General features: G+C 36.0%; 1 protein-coding gene across 5 annotated transcripts in view; it reads right to left on the bottom strand.

Moving 5' to 3' along the window:
* LOC134527598 (kinase D-interacting substrate of 220 kDa) overlaps positions 1 to 25363 on the bottom strand; it is a 354998-nt gene that overhangs the window by 205925 nt on the left and 123710 nt on the right. The window contains exon 1 of one of the 5 annotated variants that reach the window (XM_063360427.1): positions 3488 to 5716. The exons of the other annotated variants lie outside the window; for them this stretch is intronic. The gene's annotated coding sequence lies outside the window, so the exon portion shown is untranslated. Of the gene's footprint in view, positions 1 to 3487; positions 5717 to 25363 lie in introns of those variants that run through there. 5 annotated transcript variants of the gene reach the window in all.

Raw genomic sequence — 25363 nt, 5'->3', positions numbered from 1 at the left:
ATATATATATATATATATATATAGTGCATATTAATAGTCGGATCCAAGCAATGTGAAATAAAACATTAATACTTTTCTTTCATGTTGCTAAGTACCCTGTTTTATCATACCGATAAAACGGGGTACATCAATGTCGAACATATTAGTGCAGGTATTTAGATACAAAATGAGACATATTTAATAAAAAGTGTTGTCAACGTTATTACATATGATTTATGACTTGCATTAATATTACAGTTTACTATGATACATTAACAAATACCACAATAAGGAAGTCAAATGTCATCATTATCATTTTCTGAGGATCTCATTTTTCAAAATGCCTGAAATCACAGACTCTCTGAGTATCAGTGCAAGTTATACAACACATTTATACCAAAAACAATATTCTATCGTTGGCAATAATCACAAGTGTAAGAACCAACATCATCACTGTCCATACCTGCACACTGTGCGTGTGCCCATTCATCGCACATAACACACTTAATCCACCCTTCTTCTGATTTGGAGTTTTAATACAAGTCATAGCAGAAGAGACATGCTGCATTTGTTTCCTCTTCATTAAATGTTTCAGAGTTGTCCTGAGTCATTACGGATATTTTACTGCATTTTTATTACTGTGGTGTTTGCGAGTTGTAGACTCATTAACATGTGACCTGTCTCTAGATGAATTCAGTTTTTTTTTTACTGTTTTGGGATTAGCAGTAGAACTATGCACAGATGTCTTACTTTGTGCAGCAATTAGGCCTTGTTCATTTTTATAAGGGGAGCTTGTAAGGATCACAGTTTGGCCACGTCTCCTGTTATTTTTAGTTTCAACCTTCCTCTGAGCTATAGGTATGGGTTTAATGTCTTTCGGTGACACAGCAAATGCCGATGTGGCTGTTGTGAATGCTTCGAAATCCAAAAGACACTGCGAAAATGGCCCATGAGATTCACGTTGGCTAGATGCAGGTTCAGGTGTGCTGGCCATAGGTTCATATTCAGCCATGGTAGGTTGTACCAGTGGTTGGTGGATGCTTGAAATGACCAAACTTTGCTGACGAGAAATTTCCTCTAGAGGCTTTTCAGTGGTTTCAGCAGGTTGGAACATCCAGTCAGAAAATACATTAGGATCAAGTGGAAATATCCCAGTCTTCTTGAATACATTCGCAGCTGTCTCAATTGATGCAGCTTTCATGAAAGCGGCACCAAAAAGCAGTGGCGTAGCGTGCCATCTCGGCGCCTGGGGCGGGAGACCCATTTTGCCGCCCCCATTCTATAGGTGCTTAGTTAAAATTAAATTTCACATGCAATGAGGTACCTTTTATTGAAGTTAAAATAGGATGAGTGGTTTTACAAGCGGATTCTACGGGCCTTATGAGCAGCGAAGTCAGAAATAACTTTGTCAAAATCAATATTAGCAGCCAATTCTTGTTCAATCGACAATATAGCCAAGTTTATAGTCTAGCGGAGCTCATAGTAGATCTGAGGTAATTGTGCCACTGCCCCGTTGACCCTTTAGACCCTTGGTGCGAAACTATAATTTGTGGATTTTTGGGATTTAAATTAACGGACTAATAAAACTGAAACTGGGATTTTACGTTCAGCGTGTTTCACCCAATCCCTGCCAGACCTAGAAGAAAAAAGGCGTCGACCGTTAGAAAATGATTTAACTGAGAAGGGCTTGTAAACCCATAATTTGTAATTTGCTAAATTTTTGGTATATTTATTTGCATGTTAAGGTGTGTCAATTTTTTGCTAGATTTCGCCTATGTTAATTAGTATTTACAGCGGTGATACGCCCGGTGCGTATCTATATTTGTATTTGTATTAATATGTTCTTATATATTTTTAATGCCTTTTTGGTAATTATATTTAATTTTTGGAGCTCCGAAGTATATGATCAAATTATAATTTTTTCGGGGAATTGTTAAAGTATTTTTTTAGTATTATTATATAGCTATTTTTTATAAGTAGTAATAGGGTAGGTATTTTATGATGGATGCGCCGATTTTTGATGAAACGATTTTATGATATATATATACATATATATATATATTTATTAAATGTTGTCATATAAATTTTGCGTCTTTTTAACTTGCTGCCTCCTCTCACTGTTCGCAACCTTATTAGTATTTTTTAAGCCTGCTATTAGTTTGGGTTTTAATATTTTTTTGGGTTTACCTGCGCTCGCGGTACGGGGCAATATAGGAGTTTTACTGTGTCCCGGTTCGCGGAAGTTGTTTGGTTTGCCCTGGGTTAAGGTCAAACTTTACAGTACAATGCGTAGTACTAAATTCAATGAGTGCGAAAGAGAGGCATCGACACGGGCCGACGCGTGAAACAAAAGATTTTGTATGAGTAATTAACATAATAAGGAGTGCCGCTCAACTCGGCTCGCGCGCGCCGGGCGGCGCGGCGTGATGCGATGTTGCCGTTCGTATGTAAACAAACAAACGTTATAAAGAGCTCTGTCAGTGATTTCGCAGTTTTTCTTTTAAATAAATATTAAAAAATAGTTGGTGCGCAAAATGTTAGATAAAAATGGAACATTATAGTGTGTCTGACACATGTAATGAATGAATCATAGATCAGATCTCAACCCGCTTCACCGGCGACCCGCCCCCGCGGGCTGCCGCCCGGGGGCTGCCGCCCGGGGCGGGCCGCCCCCTCCGCCCCACCCACGCTACGCCACTGCCAAAAAGTTTCCCAACTTGATTGATTGTTATTGGTCTTCCCGGGTGGGTCCGCAACCACTTCCTGGCCTCTTCGGAGTAGTAATTGCTAAGTGGAGCCATGAAGGACACATCCAAAGGTTGCATACGATGCGTGCAATGTGGGGGGAAACATAGAAGAATGATGTGGTTGTTGCGTGCCATATCGATCACCTCAATATTTTTTTGTATGTGTGGCATGCCCATCCAATAAAAGTAACACAGGCTTTTCCTCGGTAGGGTTAGAAAACTCTATGAATCGTTTGAGCCACTTCAAGAGCCTTTCATAGTAGCATCCTCAAGCGATAAACCAGTTATGGCTTTTTTCACTCTCGCTTCGAGAGTTGATTGTGGGACGCCAAACATTTTAGAAGCCTTAAGGTATCCCATTCTGGCAGCCAAAACCTCAGCAACTGCATTTTTCATAGCATCTTGAGACCAAGACTGTCTGTTGGTTTGGCGAACATAAGGCATGATGATTCACTGTCTAAATAAAATACTGTACATTAATTTGTGCCCGAAACCAAATAAATAATGGTTTGGAACTTATGGGTAACAATATGAAATGATCATTGTACTTAAAGCTATAGTTAAGAAACGGTTTGATAAAACAGGGTATAGTCGGATAAAACAGGGTACTACCCTGTTTTAACCGACCACGCAGTACCCTGTTTTGTCAGACTACGCCTTGCTACAAAATAAATTCATTTCTAAGGAAAGATGAGAAACGTACAAGTTAGTACACACACGTATTTGTAGTGCATACCACACTCATTTCTATGCCCACACACCTGTATAGTTTGACGGTTTCATTCATCTGCAGTTATCATACAAACAAAAGCCAAAAATTACATCACATCAGTCAGAAAACACACTTTTCTCAATAGACAACGCTTGACGCTGCCGACTGCCGCGCTATCTGTTGCTGGCTAGCGGTAATCGTACGAGTAATTAACTGACACGAGCAGAGATAGATGGCAGCACGGTATAGGTTTTGTCCAACTCTCCTCTAACTAAATAAGGATATTTCCTTTTGTGCCGGCGTTTCGGCACAGAATGCAACGGCTCCGATAAAAGAGCAAAACCTTTAAAAAAAATACTGAATCCCGGCTTTGGAACTGATTTTCAAAACTATAAAGTTTTCCTTGGGGTTTGTGAACTTCGGTTCGCGCCATCCGCCACGGATGGAAGCACCGTGGTTGTTAAATGTTTCCGTCCCTTGACTTCCCGCATTCATGAAATCACTCCCACCTTACCGAGAGCTAAGATGTTACACATAAATAAAAAAAAACCTTAACTTGTAGGTACGTAACCTACTGGTCATAATATGTGCAAGCTGGGTGCACAATTTAAAAACTAACAATAACATACACAGTAGGTCGTGTGGCAACCACCGTATTTTCATACCTCCTGATTCACAATAGCGCACGTATAATATAGGTCTTGCGCATAGGAGGGAAAAGAATACATTTATGTTACAGACACATGGCGCAACAGCCCATGAGAGAAGGGTATGGTGCCATTTTGGCGGGACTAGAGAACTGTTTATATTTATCAACCATAAAGTGGCAAGAAATTGTCGAGATATTGCATTGCTCAGGTGCGATTACTGCTTTAAAAATTAATTAATACTATTATTTATAAAAAGTAACTAGCAAGCAATGAATAAATGTTTCGTGGTTAGAACTGTCAACTAAAAATTTTACATAGCCTAAATTAATTTATAAAATTAATTTATAAGTTGAAAAACTGTGTTCACAAACTGATGGTCAGACATCCCGGGATAACCATTTGGCAGTCAATAGAGTTATTTATTGATACCGCTAACAGATGTCGGATACATCATCAAATTTCATTGGCTGAATTTAACAGTAATATTTCAATTGTGAACCGATTTCGCACAGATCGTGTGCACAGTCGCGTGCATAGCCAGCTGTAAACTCGCTTATGTTTTTTAGTTGTGAACTACTCAAGAGCGGATCCAGAATGACACGGGACGGCCAAATTAAATTTTCTAATATAATTTTAGTACATTTAGAACTGGAATATTTAGCATATTTTATTTGTAGTTCAAAAACATAATTTTATATATAGCACTGCAGTAAAATAATAGTTAAGTAAGTAAGTAAGTTTAGTGAATTATGATAAGAAATTAGGTGAAAATTAAAAAAAAAAATCATGGTAAAGGGGGAGGAAATGCCGCTATGACCCGGTGCGTCTGCCCAGGCACACATACGGCGTGTAGAGCTTCAGGAAAAACCATGCGATTTGGAAACTACGAAGGACATCCAACTGAGGTCTGTTTACGAAAAGCATTTAAGAGTCCGCTAAGGGCTGATAAGGAGTTTGGTTTCCGGATTAAGTTTTTAAAAATTTTTTAGAAGAGTTAAAATGACTAAAAGGTGTATTTTAAGAGATATTTTTAGGCATAAAAATCATCCCGGCTCACTACAGAGATTACAGCCTTGACGAGGCGGATTTTTTGTGTGACAGAGCATCCAAGCGGTGGGAAACGAAACTACATGCAAAGGAGCTCTAGTTCCCATAAATCTTCCTAGATGGCGCTAGTGAGCACATATCTATCAGGGAACAACACACTGCACGGAATCAAAACACCAAAACTTGTTTCCTAAGGAATTATGAAAAGATAAATTGATGTAATTACTGATAAACGGTTTTAATTTTTGTAATGGATAAACATTGTGTTTTGAAGAATTTCTTGTTTGTATAAAAAACTGAGGTGTGACCTAAATAAACTAATCAACTAATGCTACACATCTGCGTAAATAACCTACATTTGAAAATAGGATTCTTTCGAAATACCGGGACATGGAAAAAAACTCTAAAGTGTTCCAATTTTTAAATATTATAAAAAACATTGTATGAAAAAAATCTTACCATTTTTAAACCTGCAAAATTATTTTCAATAAATATTGATGTCCAACCAGAATCAAATACGTTTATAATCTGTGTAGATGTTGATAGCATCTAAATTATAATTTCAATAGTATTATATAAATCGCCAATAAATTGGTGGCGAAAAAGGTAGAATGGAAAAGGGGGGGGGGGGGGAGAATTATGTTGAATTTTTTCTAGAATTTTAGCAACCTGTTGTCAACTTTTATTAACTTTTAAGGGGGGGGGGGGGTAACATGCACCAAATAGACAAACGGCAATATTTTGTTTGTTTTATCATCTTGTTAACAAAGAGGTCATTACAGACAGTAACATAAAACTGCACAACACAAAATGCACAAATGCGGATTACTCGGGCGTCTGACTCGGGACATGTGAATAGTATGTTTCACCGGTAACGCCTGGCAGGTAGTCCACCAACTCTGCGGGTCGCACCGGCCGCTTGCCGACCTCCCAGGCTGTCCGCCGACACTACACCAGTGCTCGGTGGCGCGCCGGCGAACTACTAGCGCACTCGCCACTTCTCGGTCCCGCATGGTCTCCTGATACCACTGCAGGCGATACCGACTTCCTTGTCTCACAGACCAAGGCCGATCGATTCATTATTCAAGCACGTTAAAGAGTTCTTCTGTATGTAGTCCCATACTGAGTAATAAAATACTGTTATTTTTATTCCCTTTGAAACTATTACAGATACTAACAAAAAAAATTTCACAAGTAAAAACTAGCATTAATTAAACTATTCTATATGCAGTGGCGTAGCCAGGTTTTGTGTATGGGGGCTGTTAAGAAGCATGCCGCCCCCCCCCCCCCCCCCCCGTATTAAAGCGGGGGGTCCGGGGGCCCTCCCGGGAAAATTTGGATTTTAAGGTGTAAAATAGTGCTATTTTAGCAGTTTTCGGTACTTAAATTTAAATATTGTAATGGTAAAAATTTTATTAATTAAATATGAAATTTGTTTGAGTGATGAATAAGAAACTAATTAAAGATTTGTTGCTGGGGGGGGAGGGTTAACCCCTAACCCCCCCCCCCCCCCGGCTACGCCCCTGTGTATATGTCTGTACCTCGGAGGCATAAGACACTATGTTCACTGTTGGGGAAACTGCACTTTTAACCATTAACCTAATTACCTTTTGGCGTTCTTTCTACTGGCATACAACACTAAGATCTACTATATGTCCAAAACTCATATTTTGGGTAAAAGGAACGGAGATCAATGAGAAACACTTTACAATTCTTTAAACTACACTCATATGTCTCTGAGGTATAGAAAGAAACATTCTTTACTACAGCTATCCTGAATATTAAAAAAAACAATTGTGAACGAGTCTTTTTAGCACTCGCCAGTACCTAAGTTACGTGCAAATCCATGTGTTCTTGTTCATGTTGCAAAAAAAACTTATAATACGAAACACGTACACGAAGATTAACATACGCCTCTTTAAAATAATGCCGAGCGTGATAAATAAACTAAAAAATAAAATAGTCACCTTTCGAATACCAATTTTTTGGATGCGAATAACACAAATCCTTTCTGCGCCCGCATGAAACATTGGTTGCCACCATCAAACACAGATAGAAATTAGTAGCACGAAACAACCAGAAATTTTAAACTATTTGAAACGGCTCCGATAAAACCCAGGCTTTGGTCCTGATTTTCTACCATGAATTTTATTAAAATACTATTCAATTAGTTAAAATTCTATAAAGAAATTAATACTATTAAGTTTCCGCACACTTTCGAAGTTATACTTCTATGGCATTACTAAAATATTAACCTGAAACATTTTAAAACACTTAAGTATATTTTTGTATATATGTTTTTGCTTAAACGACTGAAATCATTATGTAAATACTCCTACAAACAAACCTTAACAAGCTGATAAAAAATTATTGTTATATAATGGTAATAACAAAGTTTTTAAAAAATCAGTGACGAGATTTGAAACACGCCCCTGGAGGTTACCAAGTGCGTGCGCTGCTGCTATGCTACTAAGACTTTTAGGAATTTATAAGAACATGTATTATAATAATTATTATGCCAGTTTTCATAGGTATTTCAAAACTTTATTTTTGACTATAACTATTATAGTTTACCAACAAATATATTCCAGGGTAGTTTCACTATCATTAAGTTTCATTTGGCACCCCATTACATTTGGTATGCACTATAATGTTTACGAAAGTAACCATATACGGATTATATTGCTACAAGTGGGTCCCCATCTATGTGACATATTTCCGTTCATCGACTTCCGTTCAATTTTCACGAAATTACTCCTACCAAATGACGTATACCGAGAGCAAACATGTTTACACATCTAAAATAATAAAAAAAAAAACCTAACTTTGCGCATGATTTTGAATTAAATTTAAAAAAAAACTTAAAACAGAAGATTATGTGAAGGTTTTCGAAAGAACATTATGTCACAGTCGGGTGCATTCACATCAGTAAATTTGGTTCAGTTTTCAGAAAATTATCGGTAAGTTGTGAACGAGACTCCACCCTGCCGAGCCATTATTTCTCAAACTTTCAAATAAACCATCTTGACCTTGACTCCTATTAAACACTCGTAAGTGGAATTAATAGAAACCGAAATAAGACACATTGATTTTATCAGTTTCCATACCGTAAGAAATTTATATCGTGCGAAATGTGAACATTTGCTTTATTTAAGACAGATAACACACAAAAAAAAATCACTTTCAGCACAGTCTACAGGAGTAGGTAGATATCGAAAAACCTATTTCTTTTGGAAATATTTTGGAAACTTCTATAACATTCTGAAACATTTTAAGAACTTAATGTAACATATTTATGTTCTCCAATATTACAAAATGATAGATTATACATTTCCTGATTTTCCATGCAACGAAAATATTATGAATGTTTTTAACTCGATGCATCTAGCATTAACTAGCTAATAACGAACTACATGTTATGCCAACTACGGTAATTATTCAATTTTTTGACCTTCAGAACCGTGGTCGAATAAAAATTTAAAAATTTACTTTGTACCAAAGTTAAAGATAATAATAAGATAGTTTAAAATAAATTCCAAGGATTTGATACTAAGAAAGTTTGGAATTTTTTTTTTAATTTCAACCACTTTTTCTACGGTAATAATTAGTTTGATAACAATTGATCCAACCAAAGTTGTAGATACAGTTTAGGATTTATACGATTTATTATAACGGATTGGCTTGTTTACTTTCAAACCTTATTATTTCCACCCCTTGAAATAATGGTCGGTTAGATAAAAGTTTTAGCAAATATCTATAAAGTTACACAAAACTTTTGGATATGGATACGTATATGGTAGTGAAATTTTATTTATTTTCTTATTACAACCTTAGTTTTTTTAACACCTTGTAATAATTGTTTGTGTTATTAAAAATTGTTTCAGACAAAAGTTTTAAGTAAAAATTATAAGATTTACAAACAATTTGAACGGATTTGATGTAGTGCTTACTAAGGGAGTAAATGAATTTATTTTCGTATTTTAACCCCATTTTATCCATCCTTTGCAGAAGTTGGTTGTATCAGAAATTGTTTCAGGCAAATGTTTTAGATAATATTGGTAGGGTTTGTAAATAATTTGAAAGAATTTGATAGTGTGGCTACTAACGGAGTTATGAATTCTTTTTATTATTCAACCGCTATTTATTCCATTCCTTTCAGTAATGGTAGGTCGTACAACAAATTATTTCAGACGAAAGTTGTAAATAATAATTCATGGTTTTGCAATAAATTAGAACGAATTTGATAGTGTGTATGGTACGGAAATTATGAATTTATTTTTAATTCTACCCATGACTTTTTAACCCCTTGCAAAAATGGTTTCAGATAAATTTATAGATAAAAAATTATAAGTTTTACAAACAATTTGAACGGCTTTTATGGTGTGATTACTAAGGTAGTTATGAACTTATTTTTGTATTTTAACCCCTCTTTATGCACCCTTAGTAGTATAGAAAAGGGGCTGCGGGCACAGGGTTCAGGATGAGGAGCGAGGATCTGACCGAGCTCTGACGTCACGTCCATCTCTAACGTCACGGCGGCCATCTTGGATGACCTTGAACTTTGACCTTGACCTTCAAAATTAGCCAAAATTTCCATTTTTTTTTAGAAAAAATGTAAACCAAAAAATTTCAAAAAAAATTGAAAAATAAAAAAATTCTCTTTTCGAGAGAAAAATTCCCGTTTCGAGGGAAAATTTCCCGTTTTAAGTCCATAAAAACTCTGGATTGTGCTAGAACTCTATCCTTGTTATACAAATGAGAAGTTCACAAGCTGACAGAAGTAGTTTTTGTAATTTTTAATTTTTTTGTATTATTTTTATTATTTTCTTTTAATTATTTTTAAATTTGTTCTGTGTTTTTCTGATATCGAAGAAAATGTGTGATGGTTTTCTCCGTGTGCTCCAGATTATTCCTGGGGTTTCTCCAAGTGGTTCCGATCAATGCATGAAGGATTGTTTACTTAATGAGTCATGTCATTTTTTTCAGAGTAAAATTTAATTAATTGAATTTCTGTTACTAAATCATCACTTGCAAAATTTTTATCAGGTGGAATTTAAACGAAAATGCCATTACTCAGCCATACATAATAAATTGCTCTGAGACATATGAGAATCACTAATAAGCAAGACGAACTTCCTTCTCCTTGGTGCTTAGCGAAGCAATCCATCTTTTGCAATTATTAGTGAGCATCCTGCGTCCCACATAAAATAACTAAATAATATTTACCTGTAAGCAGCATGTGGTGTCATCTGTTGACAATAATCGACACTACTTTAAACATGAGATAAATTTGCATGAGATAAATTAACTCTCACGACTGAATGGTGCTATTGTAGCCAATTAGAGCCATATAGTCTCGTGTCCTGGGAGCTTCGAAGTCCTGTAGCCTCGCAGTCTTGTAATCTTGTGTTCTGGAAGCTTCGTAGTCCTGCAGCCTCGCAGTCTCGTAACCTTGTAGACTCGTAATCGCATAGTTTCGTAACCTCATGGCTCGTAGTCGCGAAGTCATGATGTATTGGAGCCTCGTAGACTTGTAGTCAAATAGCGCTAGGCCTAAGACTATTTGGAGTAAATACTTTTAACGTCATTGATTGTTGGAGTCGAAGACCGTTGGAGCAAATGACTGTTGGAGGCATTGTATCCTAACGTAAAATTAACGAACGCAACCTACTGAGTTGAATGATCGTGAAAATGCGTGTCCTTTTCGTTAGATGTGCTTCCTTTTCGATGATTGTGCTTCCTTTTGTTGATTGTGCTTCCGATTGTGCGTCCTTTTCTATGAATGTGCTTCCGATTGTGCTTCCTTTTTGTTGATTGTGCTTCTAAATGTGCTTCCTTTTTGTTGATTGTGCTTCCGATTGTGCGTCCTTTTCTATGATTGTACTTCCGATTGTGCGTCCTTTTCTATGAATGTGCTTCCTTTTTGTTGAATGTGCTTCCAAATGTGTTTGATTGTTTTTTGTTGAATTTGCTTCCTTTTGTTGATTGTGCTTCCGATTGTGCGTCCTTTTATATGATTGTGCTTCCGATTGTGCGTCCTTTTCTTTGAATGTGCTTCCTTTTTGTTGAATGTGCGTCCGATTGTGCTTCCTTTTTGTTGATTGTGCTTCCAAATGTGATTCCTTTTTGTTGATTGTGATGTTGATTGTGATTCCGATTGTGCGTCCTTTTCTATGGATGCTTCCTTTTTGTTGATTGTGCGTAGTAAACTCTGTTGTGACTGAATATTTACTAGTTCAAAACCTCTTGGCGTTGCTAAAATATTTTTCAAGGTCTCTTGTCCTTTAGTATGTATAAAAAATTTCACGATGGTCTAATTGACTGTAATTAGCTAACGTCGAAGAAGGTCACGAGGTCCGGAATTGACTAGCCTATACGTTTGATATTGTTCATGACTCGTCTCGTGGTCCGGAGACACTTGGCCTGTATGTATGGCTTTGTACATGACCGGTTTAGAGGTTATTCAGATTAAAGAAAAACTAGACTTACATGTTAGGTAATGCGACAATGTATTAATTCGTCAGACAGGTATATTGTCTTGAGTTTTATTTTTGTAGAGTGAATGATTAATAAACTCCGCGAAAGGTAATGGAAAACAGAATCTAAAATTTATTTAATATTTAGTTCCACTTGTCACTGGTAAAGTAACGAACCAAGGACAGGAAATGATCGAATCAATTTGTAAATTGATTGTAATTTTTTTGGTGAATTTTGGAATTTTTCCCGAATTTATAGTTAAATAATTACACGATTCCATTATGGTGCTCAAATTTCAAGATGGCGGGCACCTCAGTAATAATAAATTATTACTGCACTCTAGCGGGTTAGAATAAAACTAGCATGATGGTAATGCACTCTATAAGACGAGTACACACACAAGATGGTGTCCTCCAGCAGACGAAAACAAGATGGTGGCAATGTCCTCTAGCAGGTGGTAGCTCCTGGTAGCATGTACTGAACATAAAATGTCGGATCCATGATGGTAGTCAAGGTCAAAGTCAATTGAAATTAGCGATTTTCAAGATGGTGGCCGTAACGAAAAGTGCAACTGTGTTTTTAAAGATTTTTATTATTTAATTGGATTGATTATTTTTAAATGATTTTTTATATTTTTCCCGATTTTTTAACATAAAAATTACGGATTTTCAAGATGGCGGACATGACATACTACCTGATGATATATATGCTATAAAAAAGTGGCGGGGGTCCATCTGCCAGCAGCCACAGTGAGGGAAGGATCGGTCGCCATTTTTTTTGCCCTCACCGGGTTCGAACCGAGGACTCCGAGCTCCGTGCCGTAAATGTATGCTTTTAAATAGTTTTTTATTAAAATTTTATTAATTAATTGTTTTTATAAATTTTAAATTTTTTTCATTAAAATCGGATAATAAATAAAGATTTTCAAGATGGCGGCCGTAACGGAAATTGCAACAGTGTCGTCATAATCCAAGATGGCGGTCATGTTATCCTTATTCCTAAAAATGGCTTATCGGAGGCTGTAGACATGGATGCTTACCCCGTTTTTAGGATTTTGAGTTCTTTCTAAGGCAAAACGACTTTTGAGGTTTTTCGAAATCCTAATTTTTTAATTGTGAAAATTTTTTCAGATTTTTTGGCGGAATTTTTTTCCGAAAAAAATGGAAATTTTGGCGAATTTGGAGGCATTTTGGGCAAATTTGGGAAATTTTTGAAGGTCAAGGTCAAAAGTCAAGGTCAAAGGTCAAGGTCATCCAAGATGGCCACCGTGACGTCACAATCCAAGATGGTGGTTCGGCACCAGGCACCACAGCCAGAAGCCAGGCGCCGGACATACTATTACACACTACTCACCCCTTGCGGGAATTAATTGCATGAAAAATATTTGACAAAAGTGTTAGATAATAATTTATGGTTTTACAATAAATTAGAATGGGTTTAATAGTGTACATGGTACGGAATAAATATTTTTTTTTTAATTCTACACCTGTTTTTTAATCCCGTCCCTGCAATGGTTTGTTTTATGAAAAAATTGTTTTAGATAAATGTTTTAGATAACAAACTCGACCGAGATATTCCATGATTATATTTTATGTATCAGTTTGGATGTGATTTGTGAAAAATTACTGCAGTTATCTTGTTCCTAAAAATGTTATATATATATATATATATATATATATATATATATATATATATATATATATATATATATTTATACATAAATTTGGTTTTGGATCTATGGGCCATGAAACAAAAAAAATATATATAAAAAATTTCCGGAAGTCGCACAACGGTAACGGCTACAATAGGTAATATTTCTTCTAAATATACCTAATATGAGTTTCAAAGTATAAGACAGAATGTCTATGGACAGCACTATTACAGTTCTAGTCATATCTAAAAATGAATCCAATTCTAAACGTCAGTGACTTCACATGGTATAAAAACTACTGAATCCAAGACGTCTTCTTTCCGGCAGCTGCGTAGAGCACGAATAATACAGAGCATCCACTCACTGTCTCGCGCGTCTCGCCCTTGGAGTCTCCTTGTTCTGTCCAAGTACGTGATATCTGTAAAAACCACTCCAAGTAAGGAGACTGCCGATTATTTTTTTTATGTACGGAAAGAAAAAGTAAATACTGGCCCAGGCTCTAATGCAGAATTTTGATGTGTAACATCTTAGCTCTTGGTATAAGGCATTTGGTGGGATTTATTTCGTGAATGTGAAGGAAGTCTAGGAACGGAAATGTTTAACGACCACGGTGCTGCCATCTGTGGCGGATGGCGCGAGCATAAAATTTACAATGACAAAGGGAAATTTTATAGTATTAACTGTTCAGTGAATTTTAACAAGATTTTAACAAGCAGTATTTTAATAGAATTCGTTGTCAAAAAACAAGTCAAAAGACAGGGTTTAGTATCTTTTTCGAGTCTTTTTCGCTTTTATCGAAGCCGTTTCAATATATAGTTTAAAATTTCGCTCTAAAAATAGAATGATTCGATAGTCGACGTAGCTACTCCGGCAGCGAATTCTAGTGGCGGTTGCGGAAGCTACATGTGATTCGGGTCCAGAAATGTAGTTGATAACAAAATTTTCGTATATTAATCACGCTCGGCATTATTTTAAAGAATTTTACGTCAAATTTTGTGTCCGAGTTTCGTATTATAAGTGTATATGCATCATGAGAACACATGAATTTGCTCATTACCTGTTAGATGTTACACATCACTGGCGAATACTAAGACTCGTTCACGTTTATTAATTTATTTATTTATTCAATCAGGAGCCAATTGATTCCTCACCTAGAGTGTTGCGCACTGCACATCATATCACTATAATCATTGCAATGGCTGTTTACTCACGAGGATTTTCACTGTCATTAAAGAAAATGTCAAATTAACATTACTGGCATTACTAACGTTCACACAATACATATTTTTACTTTTCATTACATTTTAACTCATATTGTTATGTTGATGAACGAAACAAACCCAAGCTATATTTCTTGCATCAGTTATTAAATACAACAAGGAAACAGTGAGCAGTCTCTACCAGATGTCTTATACGTAATCCGTCTAGTTCTTGTGAAGGCTGTAAGGAAAATAACTGCCTGAAACGCGGCCTTACGCAGAAAGGGGGGAAAAGGGGGTTGAAAGTCTTTTCCCGCTAATTGCTTTTAAATTCTTTCCCTTTTTATTTGTTGATTGAAATCTATTTTTTAGGTTTTTAGGGGTCCATACCCCCCCCCCCCTCCCTTCCCATCCCGGCTGAAAGGGTGTCTCTGGGCCGCAATGCTGCAATGTCTCGACAACGCCTCAAATCACTGCGGAGGGGCGCAATGCGGTAGACGCGAAAACTTTTTTTAACCAATCACACATTCCACACATCCGTGGCGTCAGCGCGACTAAAATGGCGGATGACAAGTTTACTCAAATGACCGTCAGAATACTGTTTTCGAAAGATGGTTAAACTGGCGCGTTGGTAATACTGCTATTATTTGCTTATTTTTAAAGGTTTTGTTTACCACATTTATTTGTGAAATCTCAGAAATATTTTCACCTACGCAGATATTTCTAATAGAGTATTAAATTTTAAAAATTTCAAATTTGTCGATTGAAAGAAACCTGCAAGCATTGATGTCTGTCGTATGACTGTTACGTACGTAATGACAAGAAACGTTTTACACTTAATGTTAAATTGTTTGTTGTGGAGTGAAAACCGTGTGTTCACAACAGTTCCGTGCTTCACTGTCGCGACGCGCTACTGAGGTTCCAGCACGAGGCAGCGACGGCTGGGTAGCGGCAGCGACCGCCACGTCCTCCCGCTTGCGAGTATCTCCGTGGGGCGAGTGGTCCGACTGCTGCCGCCACCACGGGAGTGGCCAAACATGGCAATTACAAATCCTTATACACGTCACCACGGGCGTAGCATGAGTTGTTTTCCCAGGAAGCGAGGACTCGGAAGCAGTCCCGGATCGCCTCGCAGACCGCCGGCGAGCTTCCATCCCAAATAGAAGATAGCAGGGCTGCTACGTAGCAGTAAGTTTTATTTTTGAGGTTTCGGCCGCGGCACAGCGATGTGTTTTTATTTTTATTTAAAAATTAATGAAATTTAAAGATTTACTGATTTAAAGTGTAGATATTTTGGGTAAATTAAGAATGTAATGTGCTCATAGTCAGTCAAATGTCTACACTTTAAATCAATACGCATTCAATTAAAAACAAATAACCACAAACACCCCCCCCCCCCCCAGGGGGGAGGGGCGCTTTACACGGCCGAGCCAGGGACATAACTAGAGGGAACACACGGAGCATGTACGCTAAGCTGGCGAGGTAATTTTTAGTATAGATGTCTACTTTTAAATATCTTAGAGCACAAAATATTCTGGCGGGCAGATAAACTTAATTGTTTGTATTAAAAGAGGATACACGTTTACTGTCAAATATTCAAAAACGGTGTATTTTTCGCGTACTACAGTGGTACATGCCACTGAATTATGGTATCAATACCATCCAGATTGTTCGTCTGGCAACACTGCAGAGGGAACCATGGAGGGAACTCCACATCCGCCACTGCCCAGTAGAGTAATTCGCCCGAGAATATCTTTTCAAGTTAGTAGCACATCTGTTCTGTCTGTTCAGTCAGTTTTGTTGTTTGCGATTATACAATCTCGTGAGCTGTTTTAACTCGTATTTATAATCTTTTTAAATCATAAAACGTGTCAAAAAGCTGTCTTGAAAAAGAAGCTCACCGGTCATTGCTCTTCTTTTCATGTTGGCTTAATGTCAATGATATGAAGAAAGAAGGTATGTTATTTTTAAATTAACTTCAATTTATAAAATAGTGGTTCGTTAAAAATGCTTTTATTTTATTTATTGTTATAAAATATGCACTAGAACTTAACTAGGGCCACATTTATGGTCTAATACTTAATTTTACATAAACAATGCTCCTGTCCGTAGGCAAACGTAAGACACTTACAGTTTGCTGCGCGTGTCTACCTGTCCATTGTTGGTAGTATAATTTTAATTCAACGCTCTGTTATATGATTAGGATGAAACTTGACATTTTTGTGTATATTTTTATTGTACTATTTATCGTATTGTCGGTTTGTGGGTATTTCTTAACAACATTCTTGGAGAAGCCCTACATTAATCGTTGTCGAGTGTATTTTTTATCCACTTAGCAGACTTCATCCTACGAACAAAGTTTCCTTTTAAAACACCGAACTACTAGATATAGTCAGCAATAATTTAGAAATATCGGTTAAGTTACCAGGAATTTCGAAATATATTTACTGGAAATTGTAAAATGGAAATATATAAAACAATCTATAACAGAACAAATACAAGAATAAAATGAAAAATATTCACATGTCTATATTTAAAAAAGAAGACTCTAATAAATAAATTCGTTTGAAAACCAAGTTTATGTTTCTGTGAACACGCTGCCTTATTGCACAGGCGTTACGCTTCAACACTATTCTAATATACAGCCAAACATGAAATTCACCCAAATTCGAATTTAAAAATACGTAATATAGCAACAGTCTACACAGAAATTACATACCTAGACTTACGATAGATCAAATATGTCGAATATCTTTGATTTTAGATGGCAGCAGTAGAAGTAAGCAGGATTCAAAATAACATTCAGTTCAAGAGAAACATGTAACCGGGCCAGAGAATGAGACGGCAAGATCCTAACAGGAAGAACTTCATTTTCACCTCAACCTTGTTTAATAATCCTGATACTCTAGAGCACTTTTCTGCATCCGAAAAGGCTGCTGGCCACTTTCCCGTATCCCTTAAATCAAAATTAATATCAGCCTCACATTGGACGAGGTCCTTTGTCGGAATTGTAGAATTTGGAAAGAAAAAAAAAAAGCTCTGATGTACTAACGATATTTATAAAATTCTGCTTAGATACAGTACATTTCTATTGTGTACAAAGGAGCTCAATCTTGACTGAAAGAGGGAAATATTTGTCGTATTTTGTGGCACGTGCAGCACATTTACTAAATTTAAATGCCTGTACCAATAGATGGGAGGTTCTAGTAAAACCTGTTACCTATCTCTCAAACTGCAGAGCAATATCAGATGGTCGACTAATTGAGAAACTGTAGCTGTAACGTATAAATAAGACTTAAGACAGGGATGAGCTGGCGACACGTGGAAAGTTTTAAGTGCATACCTTGGATTTAATCCCTAATATGAAGGTGGCTACACCAGCAGATCTTTTGCCATTAAATTATAAGAATGCACTTGAAGGTGCCTACATAACGACGGTATTGAGAATATTCCCTACAATACCAAACTCAAGCGCCTCAAATAAAAGGAGTTTTAGCAAATTAAAGATCATTAAAATTTACCTTCGGAAACTTAACAGGACAACGACTAACCAAACAAAGCATGATATCAATAGAGCACAAGTTAGTTTTAAAGTTTTCTGTTGAGGACATTGTAAAAACGTTTGCAAAAAAAAAAAGCACGTAAATTGAAGTTTTAGTTCACGCTTTCTGCATTTAATTTTTTTTCTTCCTCACACTTATAGTCTACAGATCAAGAGAGAGTGTGAAATTCTACGAATAATCCTCAAGGCAAGGACTCGAGTAAAATCTGTAATTCACATTATTAGCACTATTTATCATAATTAAATATCATGTTCTATCTGTTGATTTAGCACACAAATATTACGATATAATTTGATAAATATTTTCGTTTAATTTGTAGTATTTATGATAAGTGTGAAAGAATATAACTAACATGCTACTCTAATATTATTTGCCTATTAAATATTTTAGCATTAATATGGTATTTTATATTATACTAAAAATGAAATTACTGCAAATAAATCTATTTAACATCCAAGTGGAATTAATTTGTGGTGGCGATATGAGATGAGGTGTGTGTGGGAAGTTTTTAGGTTTTGTACGTCGGTGTGGAAAAATATGGGTTTGTGGTATTTGGTGATGAGTTCTTACCCCGGGTGGAAATCTAGTTACGTCCCTTGCCGAGACCTCAAAAATAAATTTCAATATGCTACTTAGCAAGTGGTGGCGCTGTGGCATCAGTGGTAAGACACTGAACTGGCCTACCAGGCCCTGATGTCGGTCTCGCGTTGTTTCCCTGTACCACTCCGGGCAGGTGGCGGCATGGTTCCTTCCCCAGTGTTCCTGTTGTTCTGTGTAGGTGTGTGTGACGGTCTCTAGCGCCAAATTTAACTACATGCTGTGATTATACCCGCATTTGATAGTTTTTTTTTTTTAAGAAACATATGGCCTATATTTATTGATTTTATTTTCAAATAGCTATTTTCCAGTTCACTTAAAATACATGCACAAATCTGGGTGTTTCAGTTAATATTTAAGAAATATTTAGCTTCAATGTAGAGAAGAAAAAAAAGAATCGATGATTCAAATGATAGAATTCTTTACTAGCACAAAAAATAATTTCGTAAGCATATCTACAACAGTATATGAGTGATTGAATCGAAAAAACCTTGGTTTACTTCTCACATATTTTAAAACAAAAATTGTTCCCCCTTGTTATGTTTATAAGTCATATAAGCACGCGTGTCTTCCCTCCCTCGCACGCACGAGCACGCGCGCGCGCACACATACACACGGGCGGGCGGGCGGAGGCCGGGCTCGTAATCTTATCGCCGCGACACTCCGTGACTCGCGACTCGAGACTCGAGTGTTGCTAGTTGTCTCTGTCCGCCGAGCGCGCGTGACGTCACGCGGGCTTTCGCAACTGCAGTCGCTCCGCGCAGCCGACCGCACGCCCACACGCCCACACGCCCACATCAGCGACATGCTCGGAGAGAACCAGGATTACACCCACAAAACTTCGGCTGCAGGTTCCTCACGAAAAAAATAATATTAGTACAAATAAAGGAATAGGATACTTTGTGATGCAAGGCTGTATAATTAACAAAATAAAATTGATTTTGAAAATATGTATAAAATACTTTAGGAACATAGTTGCCAGGAGCAATTATTCTGTGTAACATATACAATTGTATTTTAACGTAAAATACTATTAAAGTAATGTAAGCAAATGAACGTGTATGTGATTTGAAAATGTGTAATCAGCTATGTATGTATGTATATATATATATATATATATATATATATATATAGTTTTGAGAACATGAATTATAAAGTCTTATATAAACTGGATACGCGATAGCGAACATTGTCCCTGGAGCAATGTTGAAACCATACTTAGGTCTGAATTGCTTTTAAAAGATGGTACCTATATGCTTCCGAAGTTGAAGCTGAATCACATATGTATTGCAAATAATAGAGGAAGTGTTAAGGATGGAAAACTGCGCGTCTGAGTTATAATTAATTCAACAATTTTCTACAACCACACCAAAACGTGTTGCTACTGTAAAATGATCGGAATTAAATAACTGCGGGTGACTACTTTATATTCCAAACATTTTTCTGTTCTTATGTTAGGTCTACCTTCAATTATATGAAAGAAATAATTTTATGACAGCTACAAATTTTTCTGTTCTTGTAGAACCGTGTTTCATTATACATTATCCACACGCTTAGTCTGTGCCATCTTGAATATTTTTTTTTTTTACAAAAAAAATATTCAAAGGCATTCACCAGCCTTGAGAAACACTTAAAAGCACTTACTTTTTCGTGATGGACATACAGACGAAGTTTGTCGGTCTAGTTTTGTCTCTGTATTATCTGTATTCTGTTTCTCAAACACACGGCTTTCTCTATGCTACCAATGTGGCCTTCCGAGGTCAACATTGAACAGTTGAAAGTGTTTTTTGTCATAAATATTTTACAAGTTTTTGCTTGAAATACGGATATATAACAACGGTGAGATGAAATTACGAGTAGTGCAAAAACAAAATTACACTGTCGATGCATACGACGAATTTATACAATCTGAATCGCAAGAAAGAAAAAACAATTAGAAAAAAAAATCCGCTTGTGAGGATTCCAGAAGGTGGCGCTCACCGGCGCCGAACACCAGACTCTGCAGGAAAGGAACAAAGCTAGGATCACCTAGTACTATTCACACACTACGTATTCACGTTGAAAATTGCGGCTTTTCTCTGACACAGCCTACCTTAATATTTAATTACTTTATATAACTAATCGGGGTCAATGAATAGTAGGCTTCACTTGAAACAGAAATTTTACAACTTGATCGTAGTTTATAAGTTCATGTGGCGCGTAAATGAATGGCGGCAAGAAACGACAATACAGTTAAGGCTCAGGTTTACCTCCAAAGTTGGACGATTGAAATTTAATGTCACTCTCATTAGTTTCGACTATGGACAATTAGAAGGGATGTCACACTATTCTAGCATTGCATATTATGGTCATTGTAAATTTTTTGGTCAAATATACATACTATATGCTATTAATAAGAAATCAGGCCAATATGTATAATCAATGCTTTTCTTTAAACTAATTGTATTAATAGATATATATATATAATTAGATTAATAATCATTTTATTGGAATATGTCTTCATAAACATCTGCAAATAGAAAAAAAAAAACTAAAAGTTACACTTACTGTTCCCGCATACCAAATTATTTATTACAAGGATGCATTCAGTGAGAAATTAGCCCTTAAAGGACACACGAATAGGTACTTTCGATGCTATCACAACCTGGTGCATCGACAAAGAAATAATTTTTCGGCAGTCAATTGTTTGAGTTTGCAAATTTTTCAGGCAATCTACTTAATAAAACTCTCACACAGACTGACTGACACACAACGTACAGCTTAAACAGGTGGGTCTAGAAGCATGAAATTTTACATATAACGTAGGTAAGCACTAAGAAAGAAATTTTGATAATTCATCCCCTAAGGTTGTTAAATAGGGGATGAAAATTTGTATGGAAGTTTGTCATTTTTAAAGTTAGAAATGTGTAAATTGGTGTTTAGGCTTCTGTTTAAAATATTAAAAAATAGCTGTATCTGCGTGTTTACAATTCGTCAAAAATTAAGATCAAATACTTTTCTATCGGGCACACGGCTATATTTAAATAAATTTTTACACGTTTAAGTTAATCATTTGACATCAATAGATATATAATAACAGGATGTAGATATCAATTTTCTGGCTAATCAAGCGGCTATAATTACAATTTTACTAAACGATAGCGTTACAAAAACCACAAGGATGCACGAAAAGACGCTATATTTAATAATAAATAATGAAAAAATTTTGAAAATTATAACGAATTTACTCTCAATTTTCGACGCCTCAACAAGAATTAACATAAAAATTAATTCATTATGAACAATAATTATATTAAGAATAATAACTACATATTTTGGAATAATAAACAAAAGATTAAAAATAGTTTTTACTAAAACCATCAACAATATCGGGAAAGACTTCATCGACGATCTTCATCGACGATTTTCATCGACGATTTTCATCGACGATTTTCATCGACGATATTCATCGACGATTCTGTAACGATCATTGCAACTATTCAGAAGGCCAACCAAAATGGCTAACATCCTTTAAGGCGCACTTTTGAATGACCAGGCTACAGAGTACCTCACGGAAGTGTTGTCAAAAGCTGTGCGTCCTTCGCGCTGCAGCAACGAGGTTGAAAGTGCCACAGTAACTGGGGCGTGCAACGCAATGGACTTCACACGCCATGTTGGATTTTTTTTTTGTTAGTTCCAGATATTGATTATGAATAATTTCGTAAATTTGACAACAGAATTAAAGTTGTATACGTTACTCGCTATGAAAACACCTCTAGGCCAGTATTCTAGAATACAAAAATAAGGGTTTAGGTGTTAAATATGCTACACCTTTACGCTAGCCGTATTCCTATGCACAAAACCACTCCTAAAAATAGGTCACGCCAGTCCCTTAATTTTAGGGAATGGATTTTAGTGTCCTATCCGTGGCCTAACTGTTGCCCAAACTTCTGCGCATACGCAGAGCTGACTTTTTCGGTTATTTCTCCGAGATGGGCGGACCCACGTCTGACGCCATTAACTAGAATACATTCACTTCCATGAACAAAGGAAGACGTACCAAGTGTATCGGTGTGCCAGATGAAACTTTAAGATAATAAAACTATCCTGGAATACAGTTTTTTCACTTTAATGGTCATGATACGAAACAACCACAACTTTAAAAAAATACTTGAGGAAATTATAACAACACAATCGTAACTTTGAACACACATAGTTTCTTTTATAATTTCGTCGTGTCTCCGTGGCAGAGCGATAAAGTGCAAGGTACCCGAGAGCAGGAATAAGGCTAGTAACTAGTTCGAAACCGATAGCGGGGAATTTTTCAAAACATATTTATAAAAAGAATTATTGCATTATGTGCAATATTCATTTAAAATAAATATTACTTTAGTAATTGCTATAGTAACTTCTAATACATTATCTCGGTCTGTTTGTTTGATTATTTCGTATAAGGTGTACGAACATAAAAATAAAACATAAACACTACAAAAATGATAGTATGTACACGAATGACTATATAAATAAACAATTTTATATCCTATATGCTGTGAAATATTTTGTGAGTACAAAAACTGTTTTATCAAAAGTTGATAACAATTTTAAAAAAATATATTCGTCAGGTGTAAGCCAGACACGCTGATTTTTGCTGTCTTCCATTACTTTCTGCAAGGGAAAACAAAGTTTTGTAGAGACACGTCAAGTAGCGTGCTCGTTCCGCTATGTACAGCTGTTACTAGCCTCGCTCAGGGAACCGTTTATTAAAACGGCTGAGGAGTTTTTTCCTAACTGAATTTCGGTTCGGACACCTTCTGTAATACGGCCCGTGAGTTAGGTTACAGTTCTGTCCCAACATGGCTGTGCTTATTCGCTACAAACGTTTTTCAATGCCGCTCTTAATGACTAAGTAACGCAAAAACTATTTAAGAATATTTGTCTGATTTTTAACAAAGAGTATGCAACGTGTAAAATGTATCTGACACAAAATTTAACAACAACAAAACCTTTTAATGTTTATGGTTCATCCGTAAATAAAAAAAACAACCAAAGACTGATATTAAAATTCAATAATTCCGAATGGAGGTTGGAGCCGAACTGTAAGGAGGTTATTTCGAAAGTTCTACTTGAGAGTTCCAAATTATTTTATTTTTTACGGTTGTGACTTAACCGTGATTTATATTCAATTTCTAAATAACTATGTTTAAATGTTTATGAATGGTTACACCAATAAAATTAGTACCTGCTTTAAGAACCCTAATGACCAATCATATTTCAGATCTAGAAATTAAAGAATAAAATCATAGTTTAGGATTGCCGTTGTAAAATTGTTCAGTTTTAGGATAACATAATTGAATCGATTCAAATTAAATTTAACGGAATTGTGGAAATCTCTGTTTTTGAAGGTACTGCGAAAACTAAATTTATAGTCAGGTATATAAAAGGGAAAATGTCTACATAAATGGTTAATTAGAAACTGTTTACCGCGTGATTTCATGATCGCAGTTCATGCTAGGGTTGAAATATGATTATGTCTTTAAGATTATAAAAAATTATAAACACTTACTGACCTGATAAAACCACTTACAAAATATCATCTGTTAGTACCTATATGTAGATTTTTTTTAAAATCGTTGGCAAAACACAACATTATAAAAGCAGAATAATTTAAGAAACTACCATCTTTAGCATTTTAAAAACGTTGATAGAACATTATATTTATTTGAGTGTTTAATACATTTATGAATGGTGTAGTAACTATGCCTACGAAAAAAATATATTTTTTTAATGATTTCGCAAGGGCGAAAACGTAGCTGAAACGAAGAGAACGCGCAAAACCACGATGACCAAGCGATTATCTCGAAACAACGCCTACACGCTATTTGTATAACAAAGAATTCGCTATTTCCTAATAGTAAGGATGTGCCCTTAACCGATGAAACCTTAACTACAAATCCTTTGAATTTACGGCTGAATTTAGTGAGAAACTAGCCGTGAAGGATATCTGAATTCTTTAGCCACAAACATAACATTGTATATCAACAAATTTTATTTCTACAGTCAATTGTTTAAATTTTCAATGTTTTATACTATTTTCAGGCAATTTTTAACGCTTACATTTTCAGTCAAACATTTGTAGGGGCATTTATTTTTCGCGAAATAATCTGATCGCTGATTAGACTGCAATAATATAGGCCACGCTAACGATTGGTCCTTGTAATTGTAAGAGAATCCATTGCCATATTTGGCCGGGCCATTCAGGACGCGTTTGGTTCCGCACTGGATGGCTGTGATTGGTAGGCTGACGGTAGACGTGAGCCTGAGAGAAGCCCAGCCAACCAAGACACAAAGAAAATGCTACGTATTTTTATCACATAACTTGTCTAGAAATCTTTTCGCGAAAAGTACACGACTCTATTCATTTGACATTAACATACATACATACATAAAAGGCTGTATACATTGGTTGGCTGGCTAAGATTCAACAAAATTGGCTGGAATCCTTTAAGATGCACTTCTCAAGAATGTTTTAAGTAAAATGGTTCTTTAAGGTAGCGTTCGGAAACAGCAATTGGGTCCCATAAAATTAGATACAGTTGCAAAACCATTTACAGTTCAACAAGAATTTAAATATTATTGAAGGGTTTGAGGATTTCAGGAATGTGCTGAAAAATCAAAAGAAGTTTGAAAATAATGCACTTTTATTAATGCTTTGTGGACTACGGGGCAATTGGAAGCAGCATGCAGCATATTACTTTATGGAGC

Source organism: Bacillus rossius, chromosome 1 (assembly GCF_032445375.1).
Source record: "Bacillus rossius redtenbacheri isolate Brsri chromosome 1, Brsri_v3, whole genome shotgun sequence".
NCBI classification, from domain to species: domain Eukaryota; kingdom Metazoa; phylum Arthropoda; class Insecta; order Phasmatodea; family Bacillidae; genus Bacillus; species Bacillus rossius.
The sequence above is the reverse complement of the archived record's forward strand: the minus strand, read 5'-3'. Positions and strand labels throughout refer to the sequence as shown.